This window comes from Rhincodon typus, chromosome 36 (assembly GCF_021869965.1).
Source record: "Rhincodon typus isolate 14 chromosome 36, sRhiTyp1.1, whole genome shotgun sequence".
NCBI classification, from domain to species: Eukaryota; Metazoa; Chordata; class Chondrichthyes; order Orectolobiformes; family Rhincodontidae; genus Rhincodon; species Rhincodon typus.
This window is the reverse complement of record NC_063367.1, coordinates 5,495,725-5,508,716: the sequence shown is the minus strand read 5'-3', so window position 1 is coordinate 5,508,716 and position 12,992 is coordinate 5,495,725. Positions and strand designations below refer to the sequence as shown.

The 12,992-nt window shown below is 41.3% G+C and overlaps 1 long non-coding RNA gene across 1 annotated transcript; it reads right to left on the bottom strand.

Annotated features, from left to right (window-relative positions):
- Positions 1 to 289: 289 nt before the first annotated feature.
- On the bottom strand, positions 290 to 12,986 carry LOC125487072. The gene is made up of 3 exons (XR_007265636.1): positions 11,476 to 12,986; positions 3,768 to 3,940; positions 290 to 376 (listed from the first exon to the last, which is right to left on the bottom strand). It is a non-coding gene; the product is annotated as an uncharacterized LOC125487072 (long non-coding RNA).
- Between the last annotated feature and the right edge of the window lie 6 nt (positions 12,987 to 12,992).

Sequence of the window (12,992 nt, the reverse complement as noted above, 5' to 3'; positions counted from 1 at the left end):
ATTAATGTTGTCATGTTGGGACATTGGAACTGAATACGTACATGATGATTCTGCTCTGACATGAACAGACACAAGTGATGAAGAATGGATATGCTGTATGATCAGAGTAACGTATGTCAAGTTAAACCACAAGTCTGGAATAAAAGTACAATGGAAATTAAAAGGACATAGGGACAAACTACTAAGGAGACCTTGTAGTGAACTGGGCAGTATCCCTGACTCTGAGCCTGAAGCTCTAGGTCCAAATCCCAAATCTTGACCAAAGATGGTGTGAACTCTTAATGTTACCTTCGCCTCCAAGCCACTCACCATTCTGACTTGGCAATATATCTCCATTCCTTCACTGTCACTTGAGTGTCACTGGAGTCACAGGATTCTGGAACATAGAAAGATTTTGCAATGGGAGAAATCACAAGAGCAACATTGTTGAACAGCCCAGTGAATGTTTTTGAGGGAAGATTTCGATAATGTGGAGCAGCTCAGTGTGTGTCAGCTGGGCGAGCAATGCTGAACAGTGTTCTTTAAATTGATACAGATGTTCTGGAGACAGTGCAGAGAAGAGTAACGAGAACAATTAATAAGTGTTAGAGGCTTTCGAGACAAGTCTTTAATCTTTACAGACAAGGAGGTTAAAAAGGTACATTATGTATTAAAAAGCACTGACAAGATGAACTCAGATCAGTATTTTAAGGTGGGTCAGGCAAATATATCGAAACATTAAAGGGAATGAAAATGTCAAGAATTTAGAGTGCAGCTTGTGGTGAGGAACAAGCCAGGCTGAGAGTCTGGAAGAAGCAGAGAGAAGTGATGAGAGCATAGAATGTACCCTGTATACCCTGGGGACAGCCTCAATGCTCATGAACAGTCGGGCACGATAGCAGCACCACTGACTGAGTTGGTCATGTTCTTGAAGACTCTGCTGCTAGACTGGGTCTGCGGCAGGTGGTGAGGGTACAGAAAAAGGGAAAACCTATTTCACCTTGTCCTCACTGATCTACTTCTGCACATACACCTGGCCATGACACTATTAGTAGGAGGGACTACTATACAATCCTTGTGGAGATGATGTCCTGTCTTCACACCGAGTATACTTTCCAGCATGTTGCATTGCATACAGGGAGGCACTGCTGCCTCACAGCACTAGTGACCTGCGTTCAATTCCGGTGTCAGGCGACCGTTTATGTGGAGTTTGCACCTTCTCCCTTTGACTGCGTGAGTTTCTTCCAGGTACTCTGGTTTCTCCTACAGTCCAAAGATGTGCAGATTAGGTGGATTGGCCATGGGAAATATGGGATGCTTTTTGTAGGGTCAGTGCTGACATGATGGGCTGAATGGCCTCTATCTGTACTACAGGGATTCTACGACTACCACAATGCAAGATGAGATAGATTCAGAACAAATCTAGCAACTAAAGATTGGGCATCTATGAAGCACTGTGGGCCATCAACAGCAGAACTGTATTCCAGCACAATCTGCAATCTCATGGCCCAGCATATCCCTCACTGAACCATTACCATCAAGCCCGGAGTGGCACCAGGCACATCAAAAAGTGCAGTCAGCCCCTGGTGACGCTCCAACATAGGACGACATATAAACCAAATAGCAGAAGCAGCAAGTGATAGACAGAGCTCATTGATCCTATAACCAGAGAGGCAGATCTTAGCTCTGTAGTCTTTGAACGATGAAGTCTCCACAAAGATGTTTGTATCAGATTATAAGGTGCATGAACAAGGCAGGTGTTCCCTCAGAGGAAGGGTCAATTACATAGGGGCATAACCTTAAGGTTAAAGACAGGCAGTTTAGAGGGGATTTGAGGAAAAGATTTTTCACTGAAAGGGTGGTGGGAAGCTGGAAGGTAGTTGAGGTGGGAAACCTCACAACTTTTAAGAAAATAATTAGATCAGCACTTGAAATGTCATAACATTCAAGGCTATGGGCCTAGTGTGGAAAAGTAGGACTAGTGTAGATTTACAGTATTTTTTGTCACTGTTGACTCAGTGGGTAGAAAAGCCTCTTCTGTACTGAATGAATCTTTGAAATGTCCCCAGCCCCAATAACAGGAGAGCCCACCTCATCAGTGCAAAAGATAGAGCTGAAGCATTTACAACAACCTTCAACCAGAATGGCCAAGTGGATCATCCATCCTGGCCTCCTCCAGTGGTCCCAGCATCATATATGCTGGGTCTTCAATCAATTCAATTCACTCCATGTGATATCAAGAAATGGCTGAATGCACTGAAGATGTTAATAGCTATAGACAACATAACTGGTAACAGTACCGAGGAATCATGCTCCGGGACTACCTGTATCCCCTGCCAAGCTGTTCCAGTACAGCTCCAATACTAGCATCTACCTGGGGAATGTGGAAAACTTTCTAGGTATGTGTTATCTGGAAAAACAACAAAACAAATATGACCAGGCCAAGCATTGCCCGGTAAACTACTCTCCAAAATCAGCAAATTTATGAAACATGTCATCTACTATGCTCTCAAGAGGTACTTAACAATAACCTGATCACTGACATTCAGTTTAGATTTCCCTGCCCCTCTAGACCTCATTATAGACTTCAGGCAATAAATAAACAGAAGAGCTGAATTCCAAATGGCGAGGTGAGAGTGACTGCCCTTGGCATCAAGGCTGCATTCAACTGAGTGTGTTGTCAAGGAGCTCTATCAAAACTGGAACCAATGGGAATCAGGGGGAAAAACAGACTGCTGGTTGGAGTCATACCTGTCACATAGCAAAATTGTTGTGATCGATGGAGGTCAATCGTCTTAGCTAAAGGGAGTCCCTCAGAGTAGTGTCCTAGACATGACCATCTTCAGCTGCTTCATCAATGACCTTCCATCCATCATAAGGTCAGAAGTGGGGATGTTCACTGATGATTGCACAATGTTCAGCACCATGCGTGACTCCTCAGATACTGAACCAGTCTATTTTCAAACATAGCAAGACCTGGACAGTGTCCAGGCTTGGGCTGATAAGTTGCAAGTAAAATTCCCAAGTGCCAGACAATGATCATCTCCAATAAAAGGAAATCTAACCACTGCTCCAGACATTCAATGACATTCTAGAATCCTATACCATGAACATCCTGTGGGCTGCCATTGATCAGAAACTGATTTGGAATAGCCTTATAAATACTGTGGCTATAAGAACAAGCCAGGAGGTAGGATTTCCATAATGAGTAACTCACTTCTGGACTCCCCTAAGCCATTGACACAAGTCAATAGCTGAATTTGACCAGTTTCTTACCATTTACATTTTTTTTTGCAGGCATGATATTGATCACAAACAATTCATTGTCTCATTAAAACTTTCCAAGGTGCTGGAATCTTAAACTGTGTGGAATTTGAACTGGAACTGCTTTGTCCAATTTGTATTCGAATAATGCCTGCCTAAATAATTAATAAAGATGGTAAACATCCATTTCTCTCGGGGCTTGTCCAACTTTGATAAGTTAAACGATGGCAAATCCAGAGCTAACTCGTTCAGAAATGTTAATCTTTAATTCAGATCTCTATGCTTCTCCAATTTTGACCTCCTTCTCGTTGTTCTACCACTAATGAAAGGGAGGTTTGTTAACTCAAATTTCTGGATGTCTAGTGCGGGTTCAGTCACAGTATCGGCTGCAACAGTTCATGGGGAACTGCCTCCTTGCCTTACTGCTTGATGTGGAGTGATGTTCCCCCAAGCTACATATAATCAGTTGTCTGTCTCCAATGCAGTGAAGTGTCTATTGTACTTCATGTACTATGACTAATTACCTTTCTAATGCTAGCGACAGTGCCTCTACCGTCTAGACTTTCAGCTCTGGATTTTGCTTCCTCAGCCTCTTCATACCCCTCTCTGTCCATTGTTTAAGACATCTTTCGCTGCTAACCAAGGTGAAATTGGACAGAGGATTCATCACCTTGAGTGGGCATCAAGTGTTAAGAATCTAAAGAAGGAGAAACATTTTATTCTTTAAGTCAGAATTTTGCATGGATTAGAGAACACAATAAAGCTCCATACTTAGGGAGAAGGACAGTGATCAATTGTTGACAAAAATAGAAATTGCTGGAAAAGCTCCGCAGGTCTGGAAGTACCTGTGGAGAGAAATCAGAATTAATGTTTTGGGTCGAGTGACCCTTCCTTTGCTGCCAGACCCGCTGAGCTTTTCCATCAGTTTCTATTTTTGTCTCTGATTTACAGCATTTGCAGTTCTTTCAGTTTTTATTCAGTGATTAATTTTTATTCAGTAATTATTACACTGTGCGAAAGAGAACTACTGTGCTGCATAGCAGCTAATGTGAAAGGGGGAACTCGGCATCCTGTCCTGGAAGTAGTAAGTGGGACAACCTTTAATACTGAAGTCATGACCATTTCATCTCAATGACTTGGCAGAGTGATAAAGTTTTCATTGGACTGGTGTTCAACCCAATGGTCCAGAAATACGAAGTGGGCGAATTACCAGCACAGTACTTAAAAAGGCAGGAGGTAAAAATGATGCCATCACATTTGTGGTCAACTGCATGTTAATATTCAAATTGGTTTCTTTATTTTGACATGATTGTCTTCATTGTTGCAGTGTTCCATTTGATAACCTGACCATCAGAGCTTGCTACAAAATCAACCTGCCGAGGACATCAACCACCAGGTCCATGACAGGAACATGGATAGTATATTCAGATGACATTAAGGATCTGCAAAGGGATGGGTTAAGGGGGCAGGCAAAATATCACCCAACATTGTAGCTAAAATCTGTCATCCTTGGAAGTTTCTGGTAAATTTTGTTTTGCACTCACTCAGAGGCCACATTTCTATTTATGAAGCCCAGAATCACATTTGCCAAGCTAACCACTTTCTCGATACGTCCTGCTGCCTTGGGTTTAGGAGTTGGGATGTCATGTTGCAGTTTTAAGGACATTGGGGAGGCTACTTTTGGAATACTGTGTACAGTTCTGGTTGCCCTGCTATAGGCAGGGTATTATTAAGTTGGACAGGGTGTAGAAAAGATTTACAAGGATGTTACTGGGAATGGAGGCAGCACCCCCTGAACTACTGAGTTATAAGGAGAGGCTGGATAAGCTGGGACCCTTGTTTTCACTGGAACACAGGAGGCTGAGGGGTGACCTTATAGAAGTTTATAAAATCCTGAGGGGTACAAGGTCAATAGCAAAGGTCTTTTCCCTGGAGTTGGGGAGTTCAAAATTACAGGGCATAATTTTAAGGTGAGAGGAGATAGATTTAAAAGGGAACTGAGAGGCAACTTTTTCACATAGGAGGGAAATTCATACGAGGAATGAATTGCCAGAGGAAGTGGTATATGCAGGTATAGTTACAACATTTAAGAGACATTTGGACAAGTACATGAATAGGAAAGGATTAGAAGGATATGGGCCAAGTGCAGGCAAATGGGGCTAATTTAGTTTTGGAAACTTGGTTGGCATGGACGAGACTTTTTCCGTGCTATATGAGTCTAAGATTGCCGCAGTTTTGAAATTTTACACAGTATTCCAGTGTTGTAATCATGTATATGTATCAAAAAGAGAGTAACACAAAACACCAGAGTCATGTGAGGGATCCCAGGTTCAACTCCCGGACAAGCCCAGGTTTCTTGGGGCGGCATGGTGGCTCAGTGGTTAGCACTGCTGCCTCACACTGCCAGGGACCCAGGTTCGATTCCAGCCTCGGGTGACTATCTATGTGGAGTTTGCACATTCTCCCCATGTCTGCGTGGGTTTTCTCCCACTGTCCAAAAATGTGCAGGCTAAGTGGATTGGCCATGCTAAATGACCAATGGTGTTCAGGGATGCCTAGATTAGGGGGATGGTTCTGGGTGGGATGCTCTGAGGGTTGGTGTGGACTTGTTGGGCCAAAGGGCTGTTTCCACACTGTAGGGATTCTATGATAACATCTATAGAAAACACAGTGTAGATCTGGAGGAACACAGCAGGCCAGGCAGCATCAGAGGAGCAGGAAAGCTGATGTTTCGGGTCAGGACCCTCGTCAACTTTTCTGCTCCTCTGATGCTGCCTAGCCTGCTGTGTTCATCCAGCTCCACACTGTGCTATCTCTGACTCTAGCATCTGCACTTCTTACTATCTGTGGGAGACTCATAACAACTGCAGTCTTTGTGTAAATTTATCACCCTTCATTGGCAGATGGAATATAACGTGGAAAAACATGAAGTCATTCATTTTGGCAGGAGTTATAGAACGGCAGTGTATTATTTAATTGCAGAGTGACTGTAGGATTGTCTGGTCCAGGGGGATCTGGGTGTCCTGGTACATGAATCACACATACAACTAAAGCAAAGGATTTATGAAGGCAAACTGAATGTTGTGAGGGTAATTGAAAATGACGAGGTTTTGCTACTCCTGTGCAGAGATCACACCTGAGGCAGCGTGCACTGCTTTGATCTCCATACTTTAAGGATATAATTGAATTTAAAGCCTTTGCAGGCAGCTGAAACGATTCCTGAGATGGAAGGGTCATCTTACACAGAAAGGTTGGGCAGATAATCGTTAGTGCTTAGAAAAATACAAAAATACAATAAACAAAAAAAAATCTAAGAAAGATCAAAAATTGACTTGACAGGGTGAATACTGAGACGTTTCCCCTTCTTGGGGGAACTAGAACAAGGGGATCACATTTTAAAAATTAGGCTCTCCTACTTAAGGGTGAGATGAGAATTCTTTCCATTGTTTTTACCCAAACAACAGTGGAGACTGGGTCATTGGGAGCAGACAGGAATGTGGAGGTGAAGCCAGAGTCAGATCAGATCAAGGGTGAAGCAGGCTCTATGAGCTAAATGCCTACTCCATTTCCTATATCTTATGTTCTGTGACTCATTGAATCTACAACATATTGATCAATTCTATGTTGAGTCATCTCAGTGACATCCTTTTGCTTAAGCAAAATTCCCAAAGGTTGGAATGACTGGGAATGTTCCTGCACTGGGAAAAATCCCAAGAGCACTTTCTGAAACAATAGCTGTAGTTAGAACGAAATGAGGCATCAGATTAAGCTCTTGCATAACTAACATATTTCAAAATGTTGAAACACTCAAAAACTGACATATTTAACTTTTACTGGAAGAAAATGCAATCAAAAGAGACTTTGCAAGGAGGTCATACAGTCAGTGTTGTACAGAACAGAAACAGAGCCTTCAGTCCAACTTCTCCATGCCAACCAGATATCCTAAATTAATCTAGTCCCATTTGCCAGCATTTCGCCCAAACCCCTCCAATTCATATACTTATCCAGATGCCTTTTAAATGTTGTAACGGTACCAATCTCCAACTTCCTCTGGCAGCTCATTCCATACAGGCACCACCCGCTGTGTGAAAAAGCTGCCCCTCAGATCCCTATTAAATCTTTCCCTCCTCGTCTTAAACCTACGTCCTCTACTTTTGGACTCCCCTGGGCTATCCATGCCTGTCATGATTTTATAAACCTCTGTAAGGTCACCCCTCAGCCTCTGAAGTTCCAGGGAAAATAATCTGGTAATCAGACAAAAATTGAGACCAAGTCAAAAGAAGTGGTGTCTAGACAAAATGAGATTTTAAGCAGTCTTAAAGGAAGAGAGATGGAGAGGTTTAAGGAAGATATTCCTGAGCTCAGAGGTTTAGATGGTTAAAGACAGAGTTGCCAACACTGTAAGTGAGAGAGGCAGGAGAGGCATTAGAAGCCAGAACTGTAAGAACACAGAGTTCTATCCCGTAACATTCCACGATTAAGTTGTTTTAAAACCTATCCAGGTCAGTACAAAAGGCTGTTCTTTTCTTTTGGTGTGGATATAAACAGGTAACAAATAACAATTACTTTTATCGCACAACATTATTAGCAAAAATTTTTTTTGGCATAGTTTGAAATTTAAGTTAGTTATTGACATAAAAGATGTGTGAGAGCAGAAGGAGAAGGCAGAGGAAAAGATTTCTCAGGCTCAAACTGTTTTCTTTCTGAGAAGACTGGTCTGAAAAGGCCTCAAATTTCAAAGTACTCAGAATTTTGATGTCCATCCACAACTGAAAATGCAGACACCTAACTTATCACGGCTGCCCATAGACTCAGTACAGTACAGAAACAGGCCATTTGCCCCATCTCATAATCCTCACAGGCAGAGTGTTCCAGGTACTTACCACTGTGTGAAACATTATCTCTTCACATTCACCCTACTCTCTTGCCCAAAACTTTAAATGTGTTGCCTGAACTACTAGCTAATTAAGCATCCATTCTTTGTCTATTCTATCTAATCCTGTGCAACTCTATCAAATCTACCTTCGATCTCTTCTGCTGCAAGAACAATCCTCACTTTCCCACCCAACACTGTAGCTAACGTCCTCATTCCTGGAAGTATTCTGGTAAATCTCTTTTGAACCCACTCACAGACATTCACTTCCTTCCTAGAACTAGACAGGAGCTTCAAAAAGGTTCAGTATAATTTCCCTGTTTTTGAACTCCATGTCTATATTTATGAAGCTCAGATTCACATTTGTTATGCTAACCACTCTCTTCCTGCCACATTCTAGGATTGTCACAATTTTTAATTTTTTTATGCAGTATTCCAGTGTCCTAACCATTCATATACATAAGAAAAAGGGAGAGTAACACAAATCACCAGAGCCATAATGTCTGCGGTCCCTGTATAAATTCATTACCCTTCAGATGTTAAACTCTGCAGCATTAAAGCAAACACTTTAAACTAGATCACCACATTTCACATGCAATAACAACCTTGGTTCTATAAAGTGGTGCATCTTTTGATTTACACTTGTGAACACTGCTACTATATAGCCGCTAAATATTTAGACGGCGGATTACATGCATATAAAGACGACAAACTGATCAAGAAGCTGTTAAAAATTAACTTTCTGTTGCTTTTATTTGAAATATTTTTAAGTAAACATAATAAGAAGGCACAGAGGCCAATGCAGATTAAATAGAGAGGTGATGGCTTGGGGTGGGGAAAATCCCTGATAACATGTAGATCTACCCTTAGCAAACTACACAGGTTACCTTGCAAAATGTTTCTCTACACGCTACTGTACACATTTATCAAAAAGTACAAATGTCTATACGTTGTATCAAAAAACAGTGAAATAAGGAAGTGAACAGAGCTGAATTCCGTAAGATAAATATTTTTAAATTATTTTCTGTAAATAATAAAGCTGAATTCTGGCTCAAAAATATTAAAGGTAGACTCCAGACTCTAAATGATGCACAATTATTAAAACCCTTTCTATATCCAGCTCCCTGCATTTATCCAGATTTACTAATTTCTTCTACGTAGTAAATATAAGTTAACAACCTCCTTGGAACAAGTAAGTTACCGTCCATAGCCAGAGGATGCAACTTAGCAAGAACTGCACTATGTAAATGAAATCAATTAAAATGAATACTTCTGGTAGAGGAGAGTGATTTTGTGACAAAATTGTGCTCAGAGTCTGGGCTACACCCTTTAAGTGTAATAATATAAGATCACGTGAACACAACAGCGTAAGGTAGTACAGCACTTAAATAGGAAGTCCACGTGAAAATTTTAGTCAATATGACTACAATTAAATATAAATCTCCAAAGTAATTTATAAAATTGAGTAATATGGGAGATACACTTTTCTTTAAAGAAATTAATTTTATAAAATTTAAGTAAGGTACAGTACAGTGGTCATTTAAGCAGGGAATTACATTAGTTCTGTTTCTTTTAATTTTTAAAATGCATTATTTGATCCTCCTGTAAATCACTTTAGTGCCATTCACATGGGAAGCAGAGAGAATGGCAGTACATAAGCCAGTTAATGAGCATCCTTCCTCATGGCACAGCCCATTTACGAAGGAAACCTTGGCACAGACTCTGACTCAATCTCATACATTCTACAGTGTCTGCTTAAAAGGAATGAGCAGACACTGAGAAACATGTCACTTGTCCCAGGATAAGTGGCGGGGAGGGTGGGGCTCAGGGGAAGTGAGGGATGCTGTCATTAAGTGGCTTCAGCTACACTCTGAAGTGATTTACAGCAAGGTGTGTGGGATCACTGGGCATTACTTTCAATGGGCATGGAGAGACTGAAAAAAACAAGCTAGTGTGCAACCTTGTACAACAAGAAAAGCACCTTCCAAATCAACAAGATCTCCCTTCATACTTCCTGTAACTTGGGAGAAGGAAAATGGATAGACAATGGAAAAGTATAGTCAGCTCACTGCATTGTATGGACATAGCCAGTTTACATCTGCCTCAATTCCATGCAAGTCCACAATCTCCATTCAATGTGAAGAACAATGTGAGATTAAACAATTTCACCACATGAAGAAATCTGCACAATTCAGAGACCTTCTTTGTACCTTAAACATTGAGTTTCAACCTAACACAAGTGCCAGCTAACTGGTCATATCAGGGTTTGATGATTTAATTTAAAGGAATGGCTTCAGTGGTTGTGCAAGTCTCTGGTCGCCAGCACCAGAGTTAGACCTTTGCTTTACAAATGCAAAATAAACTTCTGCAACACTCAGAATGTAAACAGTGGGCCCAATTTCTGCCCAACTGACTGGGAATTAGTGGGAATTCTTCAATTAGAATAATAGAATCCCTACAGTGTGGAAGCAGTCCATTCGGCCCATCAAGTCAACCCACCCATCACTCTTTCCCTGTAACCCCACATTTCCCACGGTTAATCCACCTAAGACTCAACGGGCAATTTAGCATGGCCAATTCACCTAACCTGCAAATCTTTGGACTGTGGGAGGTAACTCATCAGACACGTGGAGAATGCGCAAACTCCATACAGCCATTTGTCTGAGGGTGGAATTGAATCTGGGTCCCTAATGCTGTGAGGCAGCAGTGCTAACCACTAAGTCACCGTGCCGCCCTGTACAATTTCAAAATAACAAATTCAGTGTCAAAAATTAATTTGTTCTAATACATTTTTTGAAATAAATCTATTGCATGCTTTGAGTAACTTCCCTGATAACTTAGTTTAACAAACAGAATAATGGGTATTAATTAATGATATAGTTGTGACTAGTCACTAGTTTGCTGAAGTTTAGATCTCACAATTGGAGACTGCGCTACTAACTGGTGACCTTGCAAATGTGAGGTGATCTCGCACCTCACATCTCAACAGAACAGTTAATGTGCAAAACATCTGACTGACAGAGTCTAAGGCTGAACAGAATTGGAATTTTGGCTCAATGCACTCTAGGCTGTGAACTGATGTCTGTGTGGAATCCAACCTTTGTAAAATCCATTCAAATTCCAATCATGTATTCTGTAAGGTATTGTACCTTTGCCAGTGTTTGATGCACAGCGTATCACTGTAAACTCAACAAATCAGCAATGTCAGGCAGGTAATCCCTCCCAGGGCTGGAATGGCAAGTGTTGCACACTCTCAGAAGATAATAATTAAATTATGGTCCTGGAGTAATTCAGTCATTTTAATTACACATTCACATGACACAATTAAAATAGTAAATCGCACTTAAAATTCTAGAGACCTGAGTTTGTGGAGACTCCTTCAACATGATGAGGGGTTGTTGCAGATTAATAAACAACGGTTGCTTCCAGATTTCAGAAATGTACAGTATTGAAATTATGACAAATCAGCTTGCCCTCAATAAATGAAGAACAAAACCGACATCAGTCCGTTCTTTCCCATTTTGATTCCAACATGCTGTGGCTTTTGCTGTGTAAAAACTCTGAACGTTACACCAGCTTTTCCTCTCATTTCAAAGCTGTGACCTCACTTTTGCAATTTTTAGGCAAATACAAGCCATTTTGAAGAGGTCACCTGGTCTTTGAGGAGCTTCAGGGTCCAGAGACACACACAACACACACAGCAGACCCTGGACAGTGCTCCATTGCCTTCTCCATCCACAAGATCTAGATTCCTCAGGAACGGGAGCAAAACCAATAGGTCTGAGGTTATGTTTAAACTTCTACTAACGTTGATGCCCCAGCTGATTATGATTAGGTTAGATGGTTCATGCAGGCAAAGGCACCAGTACAGACTTAATGCGCTGAAGTGTCTGTTTCTGTGTTGCAAGTCTATGATTCTAAGTAGCTTTGCCTCCAGCTTAACATCAAAGTGTGATTTTATATGATTTGTAACAACTACAGTGATATAATCTTGAACCATCCTCAAATGACTGTAAAGAACACTGCATGACTCATTTTTGAGTAATGCTTTTCGCGTTGCGATACAGAGGTGCAACATGTGCACACAGGAACTTCAAAATGCAAAGAAAACCAGTGGAGTGATTTTAAAGTAGGAGTTTAGTGAGTAACTGTCAGACATAATTCACCGTGCCTATGTTGTTGATTACAACGACAGCACTCAAGGGTATGTGCTGCAGATGTGGTCTGAGTGGAATGATGCTGTGCATTGTCAGTAGGGCAACAGGCACGCAGACCAGAAGAAATAAACCCCAAAATTTACTAACGAGGAAAAGCATTACCCCAGGGGTTGCCAGCCCAACAAAACACACAAAAGGAAAAGGGTGACAAAAAGGACATCACTGTGGATTGCAGAGTTACACTTAGTATAATCTGTATACTTACTTCTAAATAAGGGATGGGTAGACAAGATATTTAAAATAAGCTACTTCAATGCTGTGACTCCATTTTGCATGCATATCAAATGTCAACATTTTTTCTTTAAAAAGGGAGCATCCATTCACTTGGAGTCACTTCATTTGCTTAAAAGATAAAGACACAGAATCTTTGATTCCCAACTCTGACCTAACACGGTCCAACACAAAAGCAGTCGGACATGATTCTGCTCACGTTAATTATAGCTTCTGAGCTACCCGAAACCATGGCGGAGTTTAAATGGAAGCTGGACTGAGACACGCAAGTGCAAAACCACATAACAGGTAAAAACGTGTCACAAATGTTTGAGGGCGTTAAGGGCTGCAGGGTGCAGAAAGCATCTTTGGCTCGCTTTCTCTGAGAGGTTCTGCTTGTGCATTGGGTGGTAGAAAGTATAAAATCTATTGTTCGATACCAGCAAGAA